Source organism: Aedes albopictus, chromosome 3 (genome assembly GCF_035046485.1).
Source record: "Aedes albopictus strain Foshan chromosome 3, AalbF5, whole genome shotgun sequence".
NCBI lineage: Eukaryota > Metazoa > Arthropoda > Insecta > Diptera > Culicidae > Aedes > Aedes albopictus.
Genome location: NC_085138.1, coordinates 292,920,172 through 292,943,609, shown reverse-complemented (window position 1 = coordinate 292,943,609; position 23,438 = coordinate 292,920,172). Strand labels below are relative to the sequence as shown.

Below are 23,438 nucleotides of genomic sequence, written 5' to 3'. Positions count from 1 at the left end.
GCAATAGTGTACGCATCGCATAAGATATCGCTTCAAGTCATATAGCGTTATTATTTATCCGTCAATGCACGTATAGCGCCTCCACTTTTGTACGCATAATGCACTTTTACTGCATCTTATGCAATGTAACTTTACCGCATAAAAGTACGTATAACATAAACATAAACTTCATTATACGTCTAGTTATACGTGCAAGTACGAGTGGGTCTTAAGCGGGTTTTGGGGGCATTTCAAGAAATCTCATAGCATGTTAGGCTGATTTCAAAGGCGTTGCGGAGGCTTTTATGAGGGTTTCGGAGGGTCTGAGGTGCGTTACATGGAGTCCGAGGGGGTTTTAGGGTGATTTTGGAGGCATTTCAGGAAGTTTCGGACCATTTTTTGCGGGATTTCAAAGACATTACGGAGTCGTTTTCGGGGATTTCGGAGGGTCTCATGTGCGTTACATGGGTCTGAGAGGCTTTAAGGGTGATGTTGGAGGCATTTCAGGAAGTTTCAGAGGATTTTCAGAGCTCCCATCAAATATGTCGCCCCTGAAATGCTCGTTGACTTAAAGGTGTTTGAAATGCCTCTGAAACCATTTTGGACGCCTCCAGAAACCTTCTGACACGTACCTGAAATCCCATTGAAACGCCCCTGTAATGCTACCAAACGTCCCTCAAATCTCTAGGAAGACCATTAAAATGTTCCTGGAACCCCCTGAAATTCTCTAAATCGACTCTGAAATGCCTTGAAACGCCCCTCAAACCCTTTGTAATGCCCTATAAAGGCTATTCTCTGAATCGCCTCTTGAAACGATCCTGAAATTCCCTCAATACATTTGAAATGTCCTGAATTCCCCGTAATTCCATTAAAACGCCAACAAAACTTGACAGAACCGCCCTTAAAAAGCTTCCTGGTAGCGTTGCTGTCGTGGCGTCGGTCTACTTTGTTGGCTCCGAGCCCGCGGTTGGGAAGAGGTCCTCGCCGGCAAGGTCGAGGCAGGTGGAAGCCCCATGTCGGCACGTCCTGCTGTATGCTGGCTGATAGGGCCTTACTTGCACAGTATCAAACGTACTCCTACGGGCGAGATGATCCTGGAGCTGAAGCGCGATAAGGAACGCAAGGGCGCCTCCTACAAAAGTTTGGCGAAAGAGGTCCTTGGCGAAGGGTTAGAGGTGAGGGCTGTTACACAAGAGGCGACTCTGAATGTGAAAACCCTAGACGAGGTCACCGAAGTGGTGGAGCTCGTCACGGCAGCAGTGCGACGTGCAGGTGACCACCGCAGGCGTTACGCTACGGAAAGGGCCTCAAGGAAACAGGTAGCTTTGGTTCAGCTACCTGTGGCGGACGATTAAGGTAGGCTGGTGCATATGTCACCTAACATTACACGAGCCACCGGAGGTTTGTGTAAGGTGTCTGGAACAAGAACACAAGTCATGAGAATGCAAAGACCCTGTCAGGAACAAACTGTGTAGGAGATGCAGCACTGAAAGCCATAAGGCAAAAGGCTGCATAAGCCCACCCATTTGTCAGATTTATACCGGGAAATCCGTGAATAACAGGGTGGTCCAGGGTGCCCGGCCTTCAAGAACGCCGCGGTGAACAAATCACAGTGCAGGTAACGCAGCTGAGCCTGAACCTCTGTGACGCAGCAACTGCTTTGTCAGGCGGCTTCTGAGATGACCAAAATTTGGTCTACGTGGTTTATGAACAGCCCCCTATTACCTTTTATGGAGGCTTCGTGATCGCCCAAGTATACGGGATCTTCTTCTGTTACAACTACAGTAATTGTTATGCGCCTCCGCGGTGGCCGATCGAGTAGTTCACGTAGATGCTGGACTGTATGACGACCGTGCTGACAGAGCGAAGGCCGGTGGTAATTGCAGATGACTTCGATGCCTGGGCCGTAGAATGGGGAAGCCGTTTCACGAACCAGCGGGGTCAGATCCTGCTAGAGACACTGGCCATACTAGATGTCGACCTGGCTAATGTCGGTACCAAGAGTACCTTTAGTCGGAACGGTGCTGAGTCGATTATAGACGTTACTTTTTGTAGACGGTAGCTACACTCACAGTGATCACCTGACGCTTTGCTACAGTATCGACTACAACAACAACAGGCAGCGGGTAGAGGAGGCGCTACTAGGCCAAGGTTAAGCACTCGAAGATGGAAGACATCATAATTCGACGAAGGAGTATTTTGGGAAGCGCTCCGCCGTGACCGAAACCTACTTGGTTTAGACGACGACGAGCTGGTAGCGATGCTCTCGCGTGTGTGCGATACGACCATGCCTAGGCAAGGTTGTGTTCGCCGCTGCAAAAGACGCACTGAGAACTGAGATAAGGGCAAGCAAAAAAGTCTGCTTCGAGAGTCTTTGCCAGAGTGCCAGTGCGAATGTAATGGCTCCTACAGAGCAATCTCTAGAGATGTTGGAGGGAATCATCGGGGGGCTTTTTCCGCGTCATGATTCTAGTCTTTGGCTTCCATTTGTAGGACAGCCGGGAACTGGGCTGGCGATGGGGAGAGGGTCACTGATGTGGAACTTGCGGGGATAGCAAAGTTCCTTAGCGTAGGTAAGGCTCCAGGTCCGAACGGAGTTCCGAACCTGGCCTTCATGTAGCTATTGTAGAAGCTCCAGGGATGTTCTGGTCTGCTATGCAGAAATCCTTGCACGAGGGAGTTTTCCCAGAGGTTTGGAAGCGACAGAGCCTGGTACTATTGTCAAAGGCGAGGAAATCACCCAGAGACCCGTCGGCTATAGACCAATGCTTTATCGACAGAGCGGTGAAGGTGCTCGAGAAGATCATCCTCAACAGGCTGTTGAGGCACACCGAGGGTTTAAATGGGCTCTCAAGTAGCCAGTACGGCTTCCGGAAGAGGAGGTCGACCGTAGACGCTATCCTGTCGGTTACAAAAACCGCCGAGATAGCGATCCAGTGTAAGAGGAGGGAGATTCGCTACTGTGCAGTAGTGACTCTGGATGTAAGGAACGCGTTCAATAGTACTAGTTGGGCGGCTATTGCCGATACGCTCCAGTGCCTGGGGATACCCGGATAATTGTACAAGATCTTCGGAAATTACTTCCAGAATCGAGTACTAGTTGACGACGCAAAGGAAGGTCGGAAATGCTTTCGCATAACCTCACGAGTCCCGCAAGGTTGTATCCTGGGTCCAGTGTAATGGAATGTCATACATATACGACGAGGTGTTGAAGATAAAGTTTCTGATGGGAGTGGCAATTGTCGGCTTAACTGACGACGTTACACTGGAAGTCTACGGTAAATCGATCGAAGAAGTGGAATTGACTGAAGTCCGCTCGACCGCAGCTGTTCACATCGTCTTGGAGCTGGAGCTGGTGGCGCGAGAACTCGCAGAATGGCTAGTTCAGACGCTATACAAGAGGAGGTCCGTGGGTTCGGCTAAACACGCAGGTCATACTGGTGTCCTGCGATAAACTCGACTCCTATAGTGAATGAGTGGCCGACATAGTTGCTGTCATGGCGTCAGTCTTCTGGGATGAATCCGAGCCCGCGGATGCAAACGGGTCCCCTGTGAGGGCCGGGGTAGATGCAAGATCATTCTGTGTGCTAGCTGATAGGGCCTTAGCTTTCAGGAGGTCATATCGCGGAGCATTTCTTGGTGCTTGCAAAGCAGTTGTAAGCAGGCGTGGTGGTCGACGTTCACAGGTCAACGGGAGTGGTAAGGTCACCCGAGAAGCTGGCAAAGCGCCAGAACGCTACGTTGGTGTACTCCCCAAAGAGCGTATCTTCGTTGTTCGTTGCTGCATGGTTGGCTTTAACCTTGAGGGTGCGATATGCACTAGCCCCTCTCCGAAGCAATGCCTTCTTGGTGATTCCAGGAGAGACGTAGGATCTGGCGGTAATGGCAATGTGCTTAGTGGATTAGCATATTTTGTTGCATCTTATGCAACTTTTAATTATAGCACTGCAGTCTTAACGAATTGAAACGAAAGTTTTAGATTTCTTTTTAGACTCGCATTAGAGTCTTCTTCAGGAGATAATTCTGGCTATTCGTTTTTCGTTTGGGGTGACATGGAACTGTCGTTGTCTGAGCTATTGAATATTGGATATTGAGAAAATTCGCTATGTTTAACTTAATATCGAGTTAAACGTAGCGATTTTTGTCAATTTAACTTAATGAGCAATTGATTTCTTTGCACTACACATCTGGTAGAGGTACCGGTTGGTTTAAAGATGGAGCCTCATTCGTAGTTCGAGCATCTTATAGCATCATCGCAGTGATGCAACGCATTGGTGTGATCTTATTAAGTCATTGAAGCAATCTTATGACGTTATTGGTGTAATTGTTGAAATTGTCAATAACTGTCACTGAAAAAAGCAAAAAAAAAGGATCTGGGACCATTTAGGCAGGGGGGCCTATTATGAGGACTTTGCGCTCTAGCTCAGTCAATTTTGCCTCAATTGGGTTTTTAAATTTCGAAAAATGTATCGATTTTTCATTTTCATACGCCACGTGAGCCACCATGATTTTTTTCAGATTTTTAGAACTTTATTTAGGTACTTAAAATCAATTTCAAAGAGATTTTTTGAAATCACCTTTTGACAGCTTGGCAACTGTTTGACAGCTCCGCCCAGTATAAACTGCGACGAGGGGTGATTCGATAAATCGCTCCCATACAAACTTCAAATTGATTTTTAAATAGATTCCCGGACACCAAAATTCATAAAAATTTGGATTTCGACTCAGTTTAACATGCAGATTAAGAATATCGAATTACCTCAACACCGTTAAAGAAGCCAATTGGATTTTTAAATTTTGAAACATATACTTTTTGATTTTATACGAAAGAGCACCTTTTTCTGATCCACTATGATTTTTTTTCAGATTTTTTAAACTTTATTTTTATATCAAAAATCAATTTCAAAGAGATTTTTTGAAATAATCTTTTGACAGCTGAGGAACTGCTTGACAGCTCCGCCCAGTACAAAATGCGACAAGGGGTGATTCGACAAATTGCTCCCATACAAACTTCAAATTGATTTTTAAATAGATTCCCGTGCACCAAAATTCATGAAAATTTGGATTTTGGCTCAGATTGACATGCAGATTCAGAATATGGAGTTGGAATACCGCTAAAGAAGCCAACTGAATTTTTTTGTACGTAGTGAGATGTATACAATATCTAGTCACGTACAAAATTTCAAACAAATTGGTACACTGGCCCCCCTGCTCAAATGGTTTAGCACCCTATAGGGCACTGCATGAAATTCTCTCGTTCTCTTTCACTCTTACAGAAATTTTGTAAACAACAAGGCCAAGAAACTTCAAAATCCCATATAAAATCATAACAATGCAGTACCCTATAATAGGCACTGTAGCAAATGAAGACTAGGGGATGAGAGTGTTGACGAAAACACCGCGCCACCGCCGCTAGAAAAAAAAAACCCTAATTAATCCACCTAGCGGTGATGGTGCCTTTTTCATGCCTTCAAAAACCCATTTCAACAAAACTCAAGTGACATGTTGATGAATATCGCACTTTCATACGTTTAACAAGAATCCATTTCATGGCACCAAAAATCATATCGATCATCTGGATTTTGATGTTTGAGCCTCAAAATCTTAAGAAAAAGCCGCTATCTTGAATTTTGAGCAGCCATTTTGGATTTAAGTTCGCCATCTTGGATATTCTGGTCGTTATTTTTAGACTCCGGGCAGGACATCTTCCACATATCTTCTATACATCGAATTTGCATGATTTTAGGGTCTAAACCTCCGTTTACCAGTCGCGATCTTGAATTTGGAGTCACCATCTTTGATATTCTGGTCGCCATTTTTTAACTCCCGCCATATTCTCCATACCAAATATAAACATATTACACTCCATTAAATAGACGAAAACTTGAATTTGGAGCCGCTATCTTGGATATTCTGGTGGTCAGTTTTGGAGTTCAGACATCTTCTCTATGCCAAAAACATACATATTGCATGGTTTAGAGCCTAAACGCCTTTGAACAGCCGCCATCTTGGATTTGGAGCCACCATTTTGAATTTGGAGTCGCTATCTCGGATTTTAGACCGCCATATTGGATATTCTGGTCGCCATTTTTGGAGTCCAGGTTTCTTCCTCATTCCAAATACACCCATATTGCATGGCTTTAGAGCCTAAATCTATATTAAACAGCCGCCATTTTAAATTTTGAACCTTCATCTTGAATATTATGCTGCCACTTTCAATTTTGGGCCGATATCATGGAATTTCTGGTCTGTAATGTTGATTTCCGCACAAAATTCGTCAACCATGCTAAAGTTTACAAAAATCACCGCAGTTTGATGTGTCGCATGTCCGGTGCTGGTCTGGATCACTGCACAATGGTCCACGAACCAGATTTACAAGGAAAGATGCATTCAGCGCCTTCAAATGTTTTTCTAGATTAATATGGTCTTCTACAAAGTTGTTCCTAAACATAAGCCCCTCTTTTCAATATACATGAAAATTAGGGTGGTCCATATTTTCAAATAAATTGGGAACCAAACTTTTTTATTTGCAAAAATAACTATATATATTCTTCGGGATAGTTGTAGATCTATCAATTTTGAGCAACTTTGCTGAGGACACTTTTTATGTAGCTTTAAAATTGACCGATCTAGAGGTATATTTCTTCTTTTTTGTTTCAAATTTCTCGTCAAAGTCGCCTAAGAACCACTTTTAGAGCTTCCCAAAACGCGTATTTTGGTTCGCTGAGAATATTGCTACGTCATTCCGTTCAAAAGATATTGATGATTTTCTAGAAAAAAATACGCACTTTTGAAGTATTTTTCCCTTGAGTTACAAAAATAACACCCCTCTAACTTTTTGATATGTTTTATAACAGCATTTCTTCTTTTGAATGCGGGCAAAAGATATTTTTTATGTTTGCCCCAAACCATCATAAACCCTTTTTAAAAAACTATGTTTTTTTAGAAAAACGCCTGTAACTTTTGAACTAAAAGAGATAACGACCATCTCAGCGCACGACGCGTCCTCAAATTCTCTACAAGTGTTTCTTAGGCGACTTGGATGAAAAATCGAAACTGAAAAAGTTAATGCCAGAAAACCGGTTTTTTTCTTGAACCACCCTTAGCTTATTCAGAAAAATACCTCTAGATCGGTTATGTAAGCTACATAAAAAGTGTCCTCAGCAAAGTTGCTCAAAATTGATAGATCTACAACTTTCCCAAAAAATGTATACAGTTATTCTTGTAAATAAAAAAGTTTGATTACCGATTTCTTTAGAAATATGGACCACCCCAATTTTCATGCACATTTTAAAGAGGGCCTTATTATTAGGGACAACTTTGTAGAAGACCATATTTGCCTAAAAGCTCATTTGAAGGCGTTGAATGCATCTTTCCTCGTAAATCTGTTTCGTGGACCACTGTGTACTGAAATGGCCATATTTCCGGAACGCCTTGACCGATCTGGACCTTTTTTTACAGCAAATAATGCGGTAAAATTCCGATTCGATTCGAGCTATAATCCGAAAAATCGGCCAATGAGATGTGCCTTAAAAGTGAGTGAACTTTTTTTTGCACACAGACATACATACATACACCCATACAGACATCATCTCAAATCGTCGAACTGAGTTGATTGGTATATGTTACTTGACCCTCGGAGCCTTCTATCAGAAAATCGTTTTTTGAGTGAACATATAGCCTTTCAGTACACTTTGGTGTACAAGAAAGGCAAAAATGCAAACACGCAGCAAGAATTTGCACAAAATTAATAAAACTGCAATTCCGCGGAATTTTTCGCAAAATTTCGTTTCGTTTCGAAAAATACCGAGTGAATTCGTATTTCGTATCGATCTCACGAAACATTTTTGAATCTCGTTTCGTTTCGTACCGCCTCGCATAAAAAAATATATATATCGTTTCGTTTCGTATCGCTTTGAAAAAAAACTCATACCGCATACCCTTACTAAATTTGATAATATTTGTTTTACATAATACAGTAAAAAATGGAATAACTTAAACCGTAAATCTGTTAATCATATTACTTATGAGCTTGGTATGTTTAAACAATTGTCCAAAGAAGTCAAGGATATTTCTATCACCAAAAGTGTTTGGACTTACCAGAAAACGAATCCTTCACCATCAACATGGTCTATTGGTCTTGATAACAAACCGCGTGTTTAACGCTAAGGCCATAAGTGCATATAGCAGGGATGCCAGATGTGAAGGCATGTCTTCAATTTGAAGACATTTGAACTTCTGTGAAGACATTTTTTTATCTGTATTAACGAGATTTTTAGCGCTAGGCTAGTTCATCTCGGGACCCACGCTTTACTTTCCTTACGAAGGAAGAACTCACATTTTGCGAGTTTGTCGGGAGTGGGGTTCGATCCCAGGCCCTCGTCGTGATAGGCAAGTGTTCTAACCATCACACCAGGTCCGCTCCACACATTTATTTTTGTGAAGACATATTGAAGATATTTCAAATTACGTGACTTTTGAAGACATTTGAAAGCTAAAAAATAATATTTATATTGTTGATCCAACCCAATAATTCAATTCTTGGAACGATTTCAGATTAAATGCGTTTCAATTTTTATTGATAAACTTACAGATTCGTAGTTTTTCGGTCTTTATATTGGTAGAAATTTGGAGCAGTTTTTGGTTAAAATACGATTCAAATATATCGAACACAATTTTGGGAATTTTAGGATATATCCTGATTTATTGAAAACATTTTTAAATCAAGAATTATATAAAGAAAGCATTTTTTTAGGAAACAACCAACACATTCCATGAATGCTTCAAGATATCTTCCAGAACAAAACAAATATTTGTAAATATTATTTTTAATTTCATTCAAAAGTCATCAAAGATTCTGGAAGACGTTATTTCTAGAATTTCTTTAGTGTCTCCTCGAGGAATTCATCTGGGTATTCTCCCCTAGTTTTTTTTAAACCTACAAAAGCAGAGGTACTTTCTTCGTCGTTTGAATTTCAAACAGAGCTACGTCCAGAATTTCCCGCAGATTTTTCCGAAGATTTGACCAAGAGAGCTTGTTAAGACTTCTCCATGGGAATTCATGGGAATCTCTCCAGAAGTTCCACAGGAATTCCTTCAGAATTTCATAAGGAATTCCTCTTGAAATTAATTCAAGAGTTTTTCTGGAATTATTCCCGGTGTTCCCAGAAATTCCACCAGAAGCTCCTCTCAAATTCCACCTGGAATTTTTCATGAGATCTTCGGGAATTCCTTGGAAATTCCTCTAGAAGATCCTCAGGAATTCTTCGGGAGTTCCTTGGAAATTCTTCTAGAAGATCCTCAGGAATTCCTCCAAAAGTTCCTAGAAAATTCCTCTAAGAGTTCCGAATTCCTCCAGGAATTCCTCAAGAACTACAGGAGTTCATCAGGAATCGATAATTTTTCCAGAAGTTTCTCGGGAATTCCTCCTGAAGTTCCTCGGGAATTGCTCCAGAAGTTATTTTGGAATTCCTCTAGGAGTTCCTCGGGTATACTTCCTGGAGTTCCTTGGAAATTTCTACAAGAGATTCTCTTATATACATCTAGGAGTTCCTCGCAAAGTCCTCCTGGAGTTGTCAAAAATTCAGTAGTTCCTCTGAAATTCCTCCATGTATTCTCCAGAAGCTCCTCAAGAATTTATCCAGAAGTTCCTCATGAATTCCTCAAGAAGTTCCTCGTGAATTTCTCCTTGGAGGAATTCCCGAGAAAGTCCTGCAGGAACTCCCAAGGAACCTTGAGGAATCTCCGAGGATCTCAAGGTGGTCGGGGATCTCCTGGAAGAATTTCCAAGATACTTTTGGAAGAGTTCCCGTAAAACTCCTGGAAGAATTTCCGAAGAATTTGTGAAAGCATTCCCAAGGATCTCCTGGAGAATTCCAGAGATACTTCTGGAGGAATTCCCGATAATCTTCTAGAGGAATTCCCGAAGAACTCATAGAGAAATTTCCGAGAACCTCCTGTACGAATTCCCGAATATCTTCTGGAGAAATACCCTAAGAACTCTTTGAGGAATTCTCTAGGAACTACAGGATGACTTCTCGAGGATCTTCTGGAGGGATTTCCGGATTATTGCTGGAGGAGTTTTTGGTAGACTTTGAAGTAAATTTCATTGAAATTTTGGATGGAATTTCCGGATAATTTATGTGGTTAATTAAAAAAATCATTGGGATATACTATAGGAAATCCTGAAGGCATTCTACCACAATTACTGCAGGAATTCTTCGGTTGCTTCTAAGGGAATTCCCATGGCATTCGTAGGGAATCTATGGAAGGATTCCCGGGAAATTCCTGGAGAAATTCTCGGGGACTCGTGGATAAATTTCCATGAAACTCCTAAAGGAATTTCCTGCGAACTTTAAGATATTCTCTCGGAAATGTCTGTAGGAAATTGCCTAGAAACTCCTGCAAGAATTTCTAGAGAACTGATGGAGGAATTCCCGGGGATCTCTTAGAGGTATTCCCAAGGATCTCCTGGAGGAATTCTCCAGGAACTCCAGAAGGAGTTCTCAAGGATATCCTGAAGGAATTACCGAAGAACTTCTGGAGAAATATCCGAGGAACTCCTGGAGGAATTCTCGAGGAGTTTCTGAACGTATTCCCGAAGAAGTCCTGCAGGAATTTCCAAAGAACTGCTAGAAGAATTCCTGTGAATCTCTTGTAGGTATTCCTCAGGATCTCTGGGAAGAATTCTTAAGAAATCCCGAGATACACCTGGAGAAGTTCCTGTAGAACTCCTGGAAGCATTCCCGAAGAACTCCTGGAAGCATTCCCGAGGATCTCCTGGAGAAATTCTCGAGAAACTTCTGGAGGAATTTCCTAGACCTTCAGAGACGAACCAGCCAAGGGCTGAAAGTCTCTCAAATAAAGATAAATCAGTCAATCAAATCCTAGAACTTCCTGTAGGAATTCCCGAGGAACTCATGGAGGCATTTCTATGGAACTCCAGGATGAATTTCCGAAGATCTTCGGAAGGAATTTCCGATTTGTTTTTGTGGAACTCTTGAAAGTAAACCCAAGGATTCCATCTTCTTGAGGAATTTCGGGAAAACCCGGGAAATATTCGAGGGAAATCCTGAGAGAACCATGCATAATTGCTGGGGGACTTCTTGAAGAACTCTCTTGAAGTAACTTTCATGGAACTTCTGGGGGATTCCATAATTTATGGATAATTTATGGAGTTATTTCCTGTCAAATCATGGAGAATGTCTGGGTAACTCTGGAGAACTTCTACAACAAATGCTGCAGCAACTCTTCAGAAGCTTGTTAAACTTCAAGAAATTCTCGGAGAAACTTCAGTAGAAATTCTCGGAGACTCCAGGACAAATTTACCCATAAACTTTGAAAGAAATTCTCATGGTGCTGTTGGAAGAATGTCTGAAGAGCACTTAGACTAATTCTTGGGAAACTTCACGAAGACTTCCCGGTGAACTGAGTTAACTTTTGGAAAGATCCACGAGGAATCACAAAAAAACTGGATGAATCCCAGAAGAAACTATATTAAGGGATTCCAGACTCCTGGAGGAATTACAAAAGAAAGTCTTAGATGAATACCACAAACAACCCCTTGAAGAAACTAAAAGAAACTTCTTGTGGAATCCATACAGGTATTTCCATCGAAATTTGCCTAAAATCAGAATATCTGAAATCTCCTTACATTTTCTTGAGAATCTGTTAATAAATTTACATATCGACATAAATCAACATTTTCTGTAAGTTTACGCGCAACGTTATTGTTTTTTTAGTTCATTATCATAAACAGTGAACTTCATCATGTCGGCGTAGTGTGAAAGCCTTTCTTGACATAGGATGCCATTACCAACTTGATTACCAAAGTCATCACGCTATATCACTTGATTTGATATAGAGCGCAGTGAAAACATTGCATAAATTTTGATTTTAAGCATTAATTTTATAACAAAGCCACAATATAGAGTGTGAAGACATGTGAAGACATTTTAGCGTGCCTTGGGAAGACATTTGAAAATTTCACCTGGCATTCCTGGCCTATAGTTTCATACTAGCCCAAGCATATGTTTAATAATTTTCAAACATACTGAAAGTGTCAAAAAGTTAAACAGTGAATTTTCAAATACCTGCCATTCACTGTTGGCTATGACTTCGTGAAAAAGTGTCACTGGAAAAAGTCAAACTACTGACATGTGCTCCTCGTCGGGCCAAAATGTATCCAAAAACCATCACTCTACAGCAAATGACTCGCTATTCTTTTTTCAGCCGGTTCACTGGTGTTTACAACGCTCGCTATCATCGTCAGAGGTGAAAGGAAAATGTACTACAAGCTCAAAAGTGGAAATTCTCATTATAAATAGACCGGTTAAATTGAGACGCTTATAGATAGTATCCGTAGATCCGTATCTTCTTCACAGACAATTCTTTTGAGTGTTGGGTTGGTGTGTAGCAGACAGTAGCGAACGAGAATCATGTTTTCTTTTCGAGGTTCTATGTTTTCCGAGCCGACGACAAGGTTGAACCAAATATTCGGATTCTTGCACTTGGCATCAAAAATAATCCACAAGTTTTTTTACATGCATAAACTGGCGTTCACTGCTTTCGTCTCCATTGCACTAAGGGCCAGAATCGCAATCTAGCGGAACAAAATTAATTACTCCTAAACGAAGCATTTCCGGCACATGGTGTCTTCGACAAAGTTGCTTGCCATCAGCTGGGGCATCTATTGCTAAGAACGTAGTAGTTCGCAAATCGTCCGCATAGGTGGCGCCACTATCTAACTTCTTTGTTTTACGTCCTAGAGCCTTGGCGTCTTCGGCAAAGTTGTTCATTTTGGCAAAATAAACAACTCTTTCTCAGATGTCAAAATTCCACAGCCTACTGTTTTCGAGTTATTTTAAAAATAAAATACATTCAATGAAAATACAGTTTTTAAGCTTATTTTGACATTTTTACTAGAAACTATGTGAGTTTAATTTTTTTCCGAATGTAAATATGTCAAACCAAACACATTCTTTGGAAATATATTCAATATTATCATTAAAAATTTAAAATAAAAATATAAATTCGAAAAAATAGTGTGAATTTCAAGCCTTAATATCTCACAAAGCGCAAAAAATCGCAACTTCAAATTTTCAGCAAATACGAGGCAATACTAGGTGAACATACTGTCAAAAATTAGGAGAGGTATTTTTTGGTGTTTTTGAGATAAAAATGTTGCCAAAATGAACAACTTTGCCGAAGACGCCAAGACTCTAGGACGTAAAACAAAGAAGTTAGATGGTGGCGCCACCTATGCGGACGAGTTGCGAACTACTACGTTCTTATCAATAGATGCCCCAGCTGATATCAAGCAACTTTGTCGAAGACACCATGTGTCGGAAATGCTTCGTTTTGGAGTAATTAATTTTGTTCCGCTAGATTGCGATTCTGGCCCTTAGTGCATTGTCGTGTCAATTGCCAGGCGACTACAAGGAATTATTGTCCTCCATTTACACGAAACGTGTGTTCCTTTTTTGTGCAATTTTGTAAACATCCAGGTCACTAGGAAATTTATGCACTTTTACTTGTCTACATTGTTGCAAGTGCAAGCGTTTCATCTCGGCAAACTAATTCTGACTACATATTATGGCTTCATTCACCTGCTTAGTGGGATGCAGCACCACCCACCATCTCTGCCAGTACCAATGAAGAAGATTTCAGCAGCTCAATAAATATTGCCAACAGCACTGATTCAGCTTTTAAATTTATCAATACCCGGCGTACAATGAGCGACGATCATCGTCACTTTTGAAACCGGCGGCGAGACTACCAACCTCCTATAAGTAAACCCGCTCAAAATGCAAAGCAACAAGTGGAGCAAATCGGTGCTGTGGGTAAAGGATATACCTATACATATATCTGCGCTTGTTTGGTTTAACGCAATCGTGGCTATGAATGGGTTTACGTATTTGAGTGTCTAGTAGCTCTTATTTGACGTCCATTCTGGGCCTGCACCGAACCGCGTGAACTAGAAAATCCGACACGCGCCACCTTAGCTGCGAATCTAGCTCTTCTCTTTGAGTTGGAATGTAATCGGCGATTGCATTTTAGGCTAGGCCAAAGACCATAGGTATGGATTAACTATATACACATAGGTAGGTGTACTTCGATTTAGTGAACGTTTACGATTTGAAATCGTCCTAACGTCCTGTTACGGTCAGGTGACCGTAGGACCATACAAATGCACATTTTCGATATTCTTATGCTATACAAAGTCTATCAGATATCAGTAGTTCGACTACAAAGGCACGTTCTCCTCCAATGTTGCAAAGTTTTGACGTCCATGTACACAACAAAAACAGACGTCTGAGAGAAAATTTAGGTAGTGCGGAACTGGAACCAATTCCGATGCCAATGAAAGTGATGGGACTATTATGAGACGACCAAACCTTAAACCACAGACAAACAGACGTATCACTTGGGCTTCGTGGCCGTGCGGCTAGAGGCGTCAGTCATCTAGGCGTTTCGTAAGCCTCGGGGTGTGAGTTCGATTCTCGCTCAAGTCGGGGAAAACTTTTCGTGAAACGGAAAATTCTCCACTGGTTGTTATGTGTGTTGTCCGTTGTCATATGTTAGTGCTTCTTCAGTCGGTACAACCACTTGTTTAAGACGGGGTAGTGTCTTCCCAAGTAACAATTCCATTGCTGATTGGTTTTGATTGATTTTTATTAAGGTTTTATCACAGCAATAGTTAAAACTCACAGTTTCATGACTGCTTTTATGAAAACCATTGATAAAATGTTTTATAGTATACTTGAAGATATCCATAAAGCCAGATTTTTAGAGTAAACAAAACTTTCCGATATGTAAACCTTCTGGCAATCATTATTACCACAATAAAACTGTTAAAACTCTCAACAGATGGCGATCCGTTCGATTTGTAACGACATCTGTTGATGGATAAGCAGAACCCAAGTAACACACTTGTCACCGAAGAGTCACGGCGGCGCAGGTTTTTGTTACGCAGAAGTCTCTGTGACTTACTTCTAGCAAGTAAGCATTTATTTGTTAGAAATAAGTCACAGTGACTTCTACGCAACAAAAACCTGCGCCGCCGTGACTCTTCGGTGACAAGTGTGTTACTTGGGAAACTACGACACTGCTAGGTTTATTGCGGTCATCATAAAAGTAAACTTGCTTTCGTTTTATTTTCGCTGATTATGGTCGTCGCCATATTGAAGAATTAGCTTACGTGAATGGAAAATAGTTAATTTTGCTTAAATAAGTATTGAATTGATAGTTTGCCACCATTTTCATAACATGCTCGCATAAATAAACTTTATCAGCTGAGTTTTCTTGTGATTCAAGATAGTTTTACTAAATTCACAAATTGATTTATTTCATTCCAAGATGATAATATTCACTATTTTCGAAGCGCATTAATTTTATGATTCTGTAACCCCAATGTTCACGATATACTATATATATAAAAATGAGTTTGAAGTTCCTTTGAGGCAACAAAACTCAAGAACGGGTGGACCGATCGGCATGACTCTTGCATGGTTCGATTCGTATTTGTGGTGGCTGTGTTTATATGTACAAAAAGTTACAAAAATCCACTAGAAAAGTAAAAAAAATGATAAAGTACGGATTTTTCATGAACTGGGAAGAAAATCAACACGATCTAAAATGAAACCAATCTAGAGTACGCTGCTATTTTGAGTTCAACAGTTGTCAAACCTCCACAAGACGGCAAGACAAAGTTTGCCGGGCCAGCTAGTTCACGATAAATTCGAATGCGCATAAGCCTACCAGCACAATAACTACTTAAATATAACTTTGAAATAATCGCTTTCTATTTACGAATGATGTATCCTCCTGAACTTTACGTGCCATCGAAGAAGCTTCTCTGCAGAAAAAAAAAACAACAACAATCGAGAATGGGAAATTTTTCAACTAGGTTTTTAAACGGTTTTATTGCTACTCTTAATGCGGTTTGCAAAACCTCTCCGAGAGTGGTCCACTTAGCCGGAAGATGCTCTTAAAGAGGTTATCAAGAGGTTTTGATGTATAAATCAGTTTTATTGCGAGTTTTATAAAATTGGTCATGAAGATCTCTTATAAAGTCGAACAAAACTTAAAATGTTACTTGGGATTTTTAACAAATTCGATTAAAATCATCGTCACAAAAGCATAATCGCCCTATGCCAATTACGCTGTGTTTCGCAAACCTACTGAGTAGATGGCGGTAGTAAGCAAACGTCAAACAGGAGCAAAAACGATGCAAGCGGCATAAGCGAGAGATTTGCAAACTGCAGAATATTTGAATAGTCCGTAAAAATTGGAAACGACGGAAAATGGGTACAATGAACTGTTCGCATTACCACCTAGCCCACCCAGCATTACCACCTATCCCCTAGACTACAAGTATGCATTACTTCGAAGATGGGTTAGTGCAGTTCGCACTCTCAATGTTAGATAATTAGTCTTGCAAATACGGGCTCCGCGACTCACTCTTTCAGCAGGACCAGCTTTTCAGTTTACCTCATCAATTTCTTTGTCATCGGAAGACGGGCACACCTGCTTGCATCTAACCTGCACTGCATACTTGCATCTAACGTGCACATCTTTCTCATGAGTGAGAAAAAAGGAAATACTACAGACGAGCTTGATGGTCTAGTGGCTAACGCATTAGATTTGAATACTTTTTTATCTGTATTAACGAGATTTTTAGCCCTGGGCTAGTTCATCTCGGGATCTACGCTTTACTTCCGAAGGAAGAACTCACATTTTGCGAGTTTGACGGGAGTAGGATTCGATCCTAGGTCACGTGCTTTAACCATCACACCAGATCCGCTCCAGATTTGTATACTGAAGGTCCTGGGTTTAACCACTAGCCCGCCCCTTTTCTCATACTTGGTACCCTTTCTATCTTCTTTTTATCCAGGGTTGAAAACAGCCACTTGTACTCAGATGCCTGTAAACAAAAAAACAGTGCATGGAGGACTTTAACCTTGCAGTTTTATCTAAAAGTTCGGCGAATAGATTAAGCCCCTTATCCGACAAACCTTCAGATAAAACTACAAAGTTAAACTCCTCCAAACACTGTATTTCGATTGCAGACATCTGAGCTGAGAGAATAGCAAATGAGTGTATCTGAGTGCAAGTGAGTATTTTCATCCCTGTTTCTATATAATTCCTGTCTCTTCTCTACATATTCATATATTCATAGCTATCGTCATCATATCAAGACTATAAGTATTCTCTATCCATGGATCGCATCATCGACCAAGATCTGCCGTCCTTGGAGAAGAAGACCCTATCAGAAACGAACAAAATGGTTGTAGAAACGCAGAGTGATCTCGGTCTCTAGTAGCAACAACCATCACACTCTGACATTCCTTACCCTTCCCAACTGATTGTAAGGACCTGACTAGCGCCGTTATTGATCAAAAATGTTTGAGCTGCTTAAATTGCACTGTGAGAATAAGTGGAGTTTCCTGTGGTATCGTACATAGATCGAGTAGGCCTGGATATATGTGAAGAAGTGTAATCAGTTTGAGAGTCAGGTACGGAAGCGAATGGGTTAATATACGGATTGTGTGTATCTTTTGATTTCATAGCTTTGATATCATGCATATCTGTTACGTCAGATTGCGAAGATGTAACGAGATATTTCAAGCAAAGAAAAAGATTTTCAATGATATGTAGTTGCAATGCACCACAGACAAACAGACGTAACACCTAGAACAATGTTCGTGAAAATCCATCGTCCAGTTCTTACTATCATCACCTGGTGGAAATGTCTCACGAAACACTGCGTTATGCAACAACGTCAATCGAACGCGCTAGTGTGAAACGTTAAACGCAAAACAAAACGATGCGCGCCAGGGGAGTAAGTATTGGAAAATGGGGAGAGAGCCGAAGAACGAACTACTTCGCTTGACGGTTGAAACGAAAAAGAAAGATTTTATTCAAAAAGTCATGGCCTACTGCTATTAACATGTTGGGTTAGGGGTATGCTCGATATGTCGCGTGATTTCTTGCAGGTCCCTAACATAAAAGTATTTAGTGTCGATATGTTTGGATCGTTTTTCAATTCTATCATAACAAACTAACTTTATACAACTTTATTATTATTATTATTTAGTGTCGATATGTTTGGATCGTTTTTCAATTCTATCACTACAAACTAACTCTTTCCCGTTGTCCGTACGTAGCACTTTTAATTGCTTACCAGTCTGTCTTTCAGCTGAGCGCCGGAAATCTTCGAAGGCCTTGAACACGCTTTCCGCCAACTTTCCGCCGACTTCTCGGCTAGGAAATACACGCTGATTCTCCGCGACTTGTCATCGATGAAGGTGAGATAATACCGGCTACCACCCAACGAGTCCGTCTCCATGGGTCCACAGATGTCGGAGTGTACCAGTTCCAAAAGCTCCGTCGGTCTTGAACCGACATTGCTGAAAGGCAAACGAGAAAGCTTACCTAACGCGCAAATCTTGCAGTTCTCATCCTTCTTGGCTACGTCGCTGAATTCGAGGCTCGACACCAGGCTGCCCCTCAGGCGCTGCAGACTGTTGAAATTGATGTGACCCATCCTTCTGTGCCACAGATCAGCGGTGACCACCGGCGCGCATGCCAGTACTTTCGTAGACGGGAGTTGGTCCAGTTTGAATAGACCATTCGTTCTACTTCCGGTAGCAATGATGTCTCTCTCTCTTCTTGGCTCTCTCATTGGGACAAAGCCTGCTTCTCAGCTTAGTGTTCTATGAGCACTTCCACAGTTATTAACTGAGAGCTTCCTCTGCCAATGACCATTTTGCATGCGTATATCGTGTGGCAGGCACGAACATACTCTATGCCCAAGGAAGTCAAGGAAATTTCCTTTACGAAAAGATCCTGGACCGACCGGGAATCGAACCCGTCACCCTCAGCATGGTCATGCTGAATACCCGTGCGTTTACCGCCTCAGCTATATGGGCCCCAATGCAATGATGTGTCCCTCTGGATTTTTCACTGTGACACCGTCGGTGGTGAACGTGACGGTGTGCCCTCGTTGCACGATTTGATTCACGGATAGCAGGTTTGCCGACAGCTCCGGAATCACGTGGACTTCGTGCACCTCGATCGGAGGGTCTTCTGGACAGCATTCAGGTCTCAGCTTCATGCTTCCCTTCGCAACAACTTCCATCGAACCTCGGTTGGCAGCGACCACCGTGCCACCATGCCGCCGGACGTTTTCCAGCGAACTTTCCGTTCTTGAGAAATTGTTCGATGCACCAGAATCGAAGTACCAGTTACTATCATCTTCGGAAATCGCAGAAAGAACCGTGCACCACGCGTTGGCGTTCCTGGGATCCTTCTGAGGACATTCTCGGGCAATGTGGCCGTATTTCTGGCACCGTCGGCACTTGGGTCCCTTACCTTGAGGCGCTGGGTCGGCTTGCTTCGGTTTTCGGCCGTGGTGCTTGTTGCTTGAAAACGCAGCACCCGCCGCTGACGACGACGACACACGAACTTCTTGCAGCAACTTCGTTTTGACGATGTCTCCGGTAATTGCTGTTCCGGAATTCTCCAGACCCATTATCATCGGCCGATACTCTTCTGGCAGGCCCGCCAGTAGGAGAGTGCCGATCCATTCCTCGCTGATGTCGAAGCCGATGCCACGCAACTGGCGGGCGGTTGCTACGATCGTGTTGACGTACGTTTTCATGGACCCGTTGGTTGCTAGGGACGCCGTAATCAATTTTCGCAGCAAACCAGCTTTTCGCGTGAATCCCGTGTCTTCAAACGCCGATTTCAGCTTGGACCACGCTTCCTTGGCTGTTTTCGCTTCACGCACGTGGACGTAGTTGACTGGGTCAAGCAGCAGAATAATTTTCCCCCGTTGAACTGTGCATCCCATGGTACATCCGCTGAGCAGTAGCACCATCACCAACCTGCTGTGAACTTCCTGTTGCGTTCATCGTTCGGACAAATTTCGCGATTTACTTTTCGAGAAAAAAAAATGGTCAAAACTCTGGCCCATAGCCTATTGGAAAATGGGGAGAGAGCCGAAGAACGAACTACTTCGCTTGACGGTTGAAACGAAAAAGAAAGATTTTAGTCCTGTTCAACGACGCAGGTTGAGCTTGCTCGAAGTTGCTGCATCTTGCTCTTACCCATTTGTTATCAAACAGGGAAGAGCGGGATGCAGCAACTTCGAGCAAGTTCAACCTACGTCGTTGAACAGGACTTTTATTCACTGCATAGTACAATTCAAAAAGTCATGGCCTACTGCTATTAACATGTTGGGTTAGGGGTATGCTCGATATGTCGCACTCTAACAGTAAGCTGACTGTCAACTGGGAACAAATTGCGCCCACCAAGCGCCCACCGTCTATTCCATTTTAGTACCAGTATGCGGACGTAACACACTTAGAAAAAATCACCGACTTTGGTAATATTTTACCGAAATTTCAACCGTTAAGTTTTTTTTACCGGAAAAACTCGGTGACGTTTACCGAACTTCGTTAAAATTTGACAGATAAACGATAACACTTTACCGAAATTTGGTATTTTTTACAGAGTTTTGGTAAAAAACATTACCGAACGCTCAGCAGTTGAACTGCCGTGATGTAACATGTTTGTCACTGAGATACCTTGGTATCGACTGAACTCAAGACCATCTATTATTAATGAATAGAGATCCTGAGTTACAGTATGTGGCTCCCTCATTCTGGCGAGACTAGCTTTATGAAGCCAACCACGTCCTTAGGAGATAAGATCCATATGTCAGCAGGCCATAAAAAGGGCTTGCTGAGAACTTTGAACCTACGTTGGGTGAGTGCACTGCAATAGCAGAGGATGTGTTCTAATGCTTCCCTCTCCTCGTCACAGAAACGGCAATTTGAGGTTTGGATTGCTCCGATCTTTTGTAGATGGTATCTACAGGGGCAGTGTCCAGTTATTAGACCGGTGTAGATGTTGATATCCCTTCTGTTGAGACCTAATAGACGAGTGCACCACCCGCTGAAAGTTCACTCGGGCAGCGAATTTTGACACCACAGCGGGGTCGACTCTCAACAACTTCTAGCCAGCTGAAAATTTGTTTAATTCATTTCATTTAGTTTTCGTGATGAAGTTGCAGAAATATGGGCTAGGGCATTAACTACATGCATAAGCATCAGTTTAAAAGAAAATTCATGTAAGAAATCGAAGAAAAAAATTATTTGCGCATTTTGGTTATGCATCTCTGAGTAGAAGTGGCTGAGAGTCGACCCCGCTGTGGTGTCAAAATTTTTCAGGCTCGATGAACTCAATGTTCATCGGTGCACTCGTCTATAGTTGTTTGTTGGGTTTTCTTGGGGTTTATCGTTACGAGCCTTCTGGATTGGCTCGTATGGGGAAGTGCATTTCAGTTTGATGTGATTTGACTGACCATATATTTGTTCAGTTCCATTTTTAAAGAGCAGTCTGAGATCCCGCAGAAGGGCTCAGGGCCAATGAACCTTTCATTAGATCAATTCCTAGCTAGCTCATCAGCAATCTCGTTTCCCTCTAGACCCGTATGTCCTAGGATCCAATATAGGTAGACTCGATTGCGTATGGATAAGTTCTTCAAAGCCAGAATGCATTCCCACACTAGCTTTGAGTTACAAGTGTAGTTATTAAGCGACTTAAGTGCCGCTTTGCTGTCAGAGAAAATACATATTTTTGCAAACCTATACTTTCTCCTCAGGCATAATAACACGCGTTCTAATATTGCATATATTTCCGCCTGAAATACTGTGGGCCACTGTCCTAAGTGGACAGAGATTTTTGTTCTAGGGCCATAGATTCCGGAGCCTGTCAGATTATTCATTTTCGAACCATCTGTGAAGAAATTTATAGAGCCTGTTGGAACGCTGGGTTCACCTCCTTCCCACTCCTGGCGGGAAGGAATGAACACATCGTAAGGTAAGTCATAATTGACTACCGTTTCCATCCAGTCACTACAAATTCCTATTCCGTAAGGTCTCCCGACAGTAGTGTTTTTGTTCTCTTTAACCTTAGAGCACTTTTTTCCGCTTCCAGCTTTATGAATTGATCTAACCAGGACAGGTGAAGCATTGCATCTAGGGCCAAACCGCTTATTGAAGATTATTCTGATTAAACGTCGCGATCACCAAGACAATCTTCGATTATTTCATTCCCAATTGCATGAAACATTTCAAATACCAGAAAATCATGGCTTACGCAGCCGTTTAAACTGTTTAGTGAGTCCCCTTACTGTGTTAACCTGAGAGGCGCCTACTATTGATGATCGGAAAATCAGTCATAGCTACCGTATACTTGTGTGCAAAACGCAGTAATACTCATTATGAATCGCACAATCAGCTGCTTCAACGCCACCGTTGCCGCCGCTACAGTTCAGCGGTTTTTCAGCACCGAAAAGCGTCGTTTTCGCTTTTGCGCGATTCTTCTGTCTTCTCCCGTCATCTGCTCTGAACTTGGCTCAACCACCAAACACAACACAACCACCACTCAGCAGCATCTTCAAGAAGGAGGTTGCGGTCCTGCGGCGGGGCAGTGAGATACCACGATCACCAACGCTGTTACGATGTCACCACGAATCGAAACTTCTTTCACTCGTGAAAAATGGAGGGACATTTTGTTCTTTGGTTTTTAATTTTATCACCCTCGCTAATTTCAAATTAAAACCCGCTGACTGCTTGCCGATTTTCACTGCGTTTTTTTTTTTGCTTGCTTCGATTTTCATGCTACATCTGCCTACACTTTGCGCGCTTCGCTGGCGGAGTCGATGTCAAGAAAAAGTGCGCATTTTTTTTTCACCGTAATTTTTTCACCCGAATTGCCTGCGAGTGAATTCCTGGTCCCCATTTCGAAGATTTACGTAATTTTCCGGTCTCGCTAAAATTGTCACAGAATCACAACCTTCACAACTGCCTGGGGGTAGTTTTTCGTTACGGTTTCCGGTGATTTTCCACGCTGTATTCGAGAACTTGAATTATTCCTCATTTGGCCAAAATGTACAGTGTTTTATCCCTCTTCAACGCATGCCTTGCGGCACTTATCTTTCTATCTCACTTTATCCATCCCACCCACCACCTTCCGCGGAAACTAAATTTGGATCGCATCACACCAACCGTATACTTACTTCCGAACGCGATGGGAAATCTCACTGAACTGAACTGACGGTGGATGTGGATGTCAGTTGCTCTCGCCGCTGAGCCGCCGATTTACCAACGATCATCTCAGGGTGGGTATGTAGCACTCAAGATGTATAGCTAGAAAGAAGTACCAGGCGCATGCGTTTCCGGATGCGAGCGGCAGCAAAAGGTGGTGCACGTGGCGCAATGGCCCGTCAATGGAGGAGAATGGTTGTTCTTGGTTTCATTGATTGGATTTCATTATGTGAGGGAGCAGCATATTGAACTTATTTTTTAACCTAGATGGAGAAGAACAAAACTAGTAGTTGTGATAATCATTAATTTGCTACTTTTTGGTAGTCAGAATCTAATGGATAA

The 23,438-nt window shown here is 42.1% G+C and overlaps 1 protein-coding gene across 5 annotated transcripts in view; it reads right to left on the bottom strand.

Moving 5' to 3' along the window:
- Nucleotides 1-23,208, bottom strand: part of LOC109415945 (uncharacterized) — a 39,863-nt gene extending 16,655 nt beyond the window's left edge. For all 5 annotated transcript variants that reach the window (XM_029856834.2, XM_019689904.3, XM_029856837.2 and 2 more), the window contains exon 1: nt 23,069-23,208. The gene's annotated coding sequence lies outside the window, so the exon portion shown is untranslated. The remainder of the gene's footprint in view (nt 1-23,068) is intronic.
- Nucleotides 23,209-23,438: the final 230 nt, after the last annotated feature.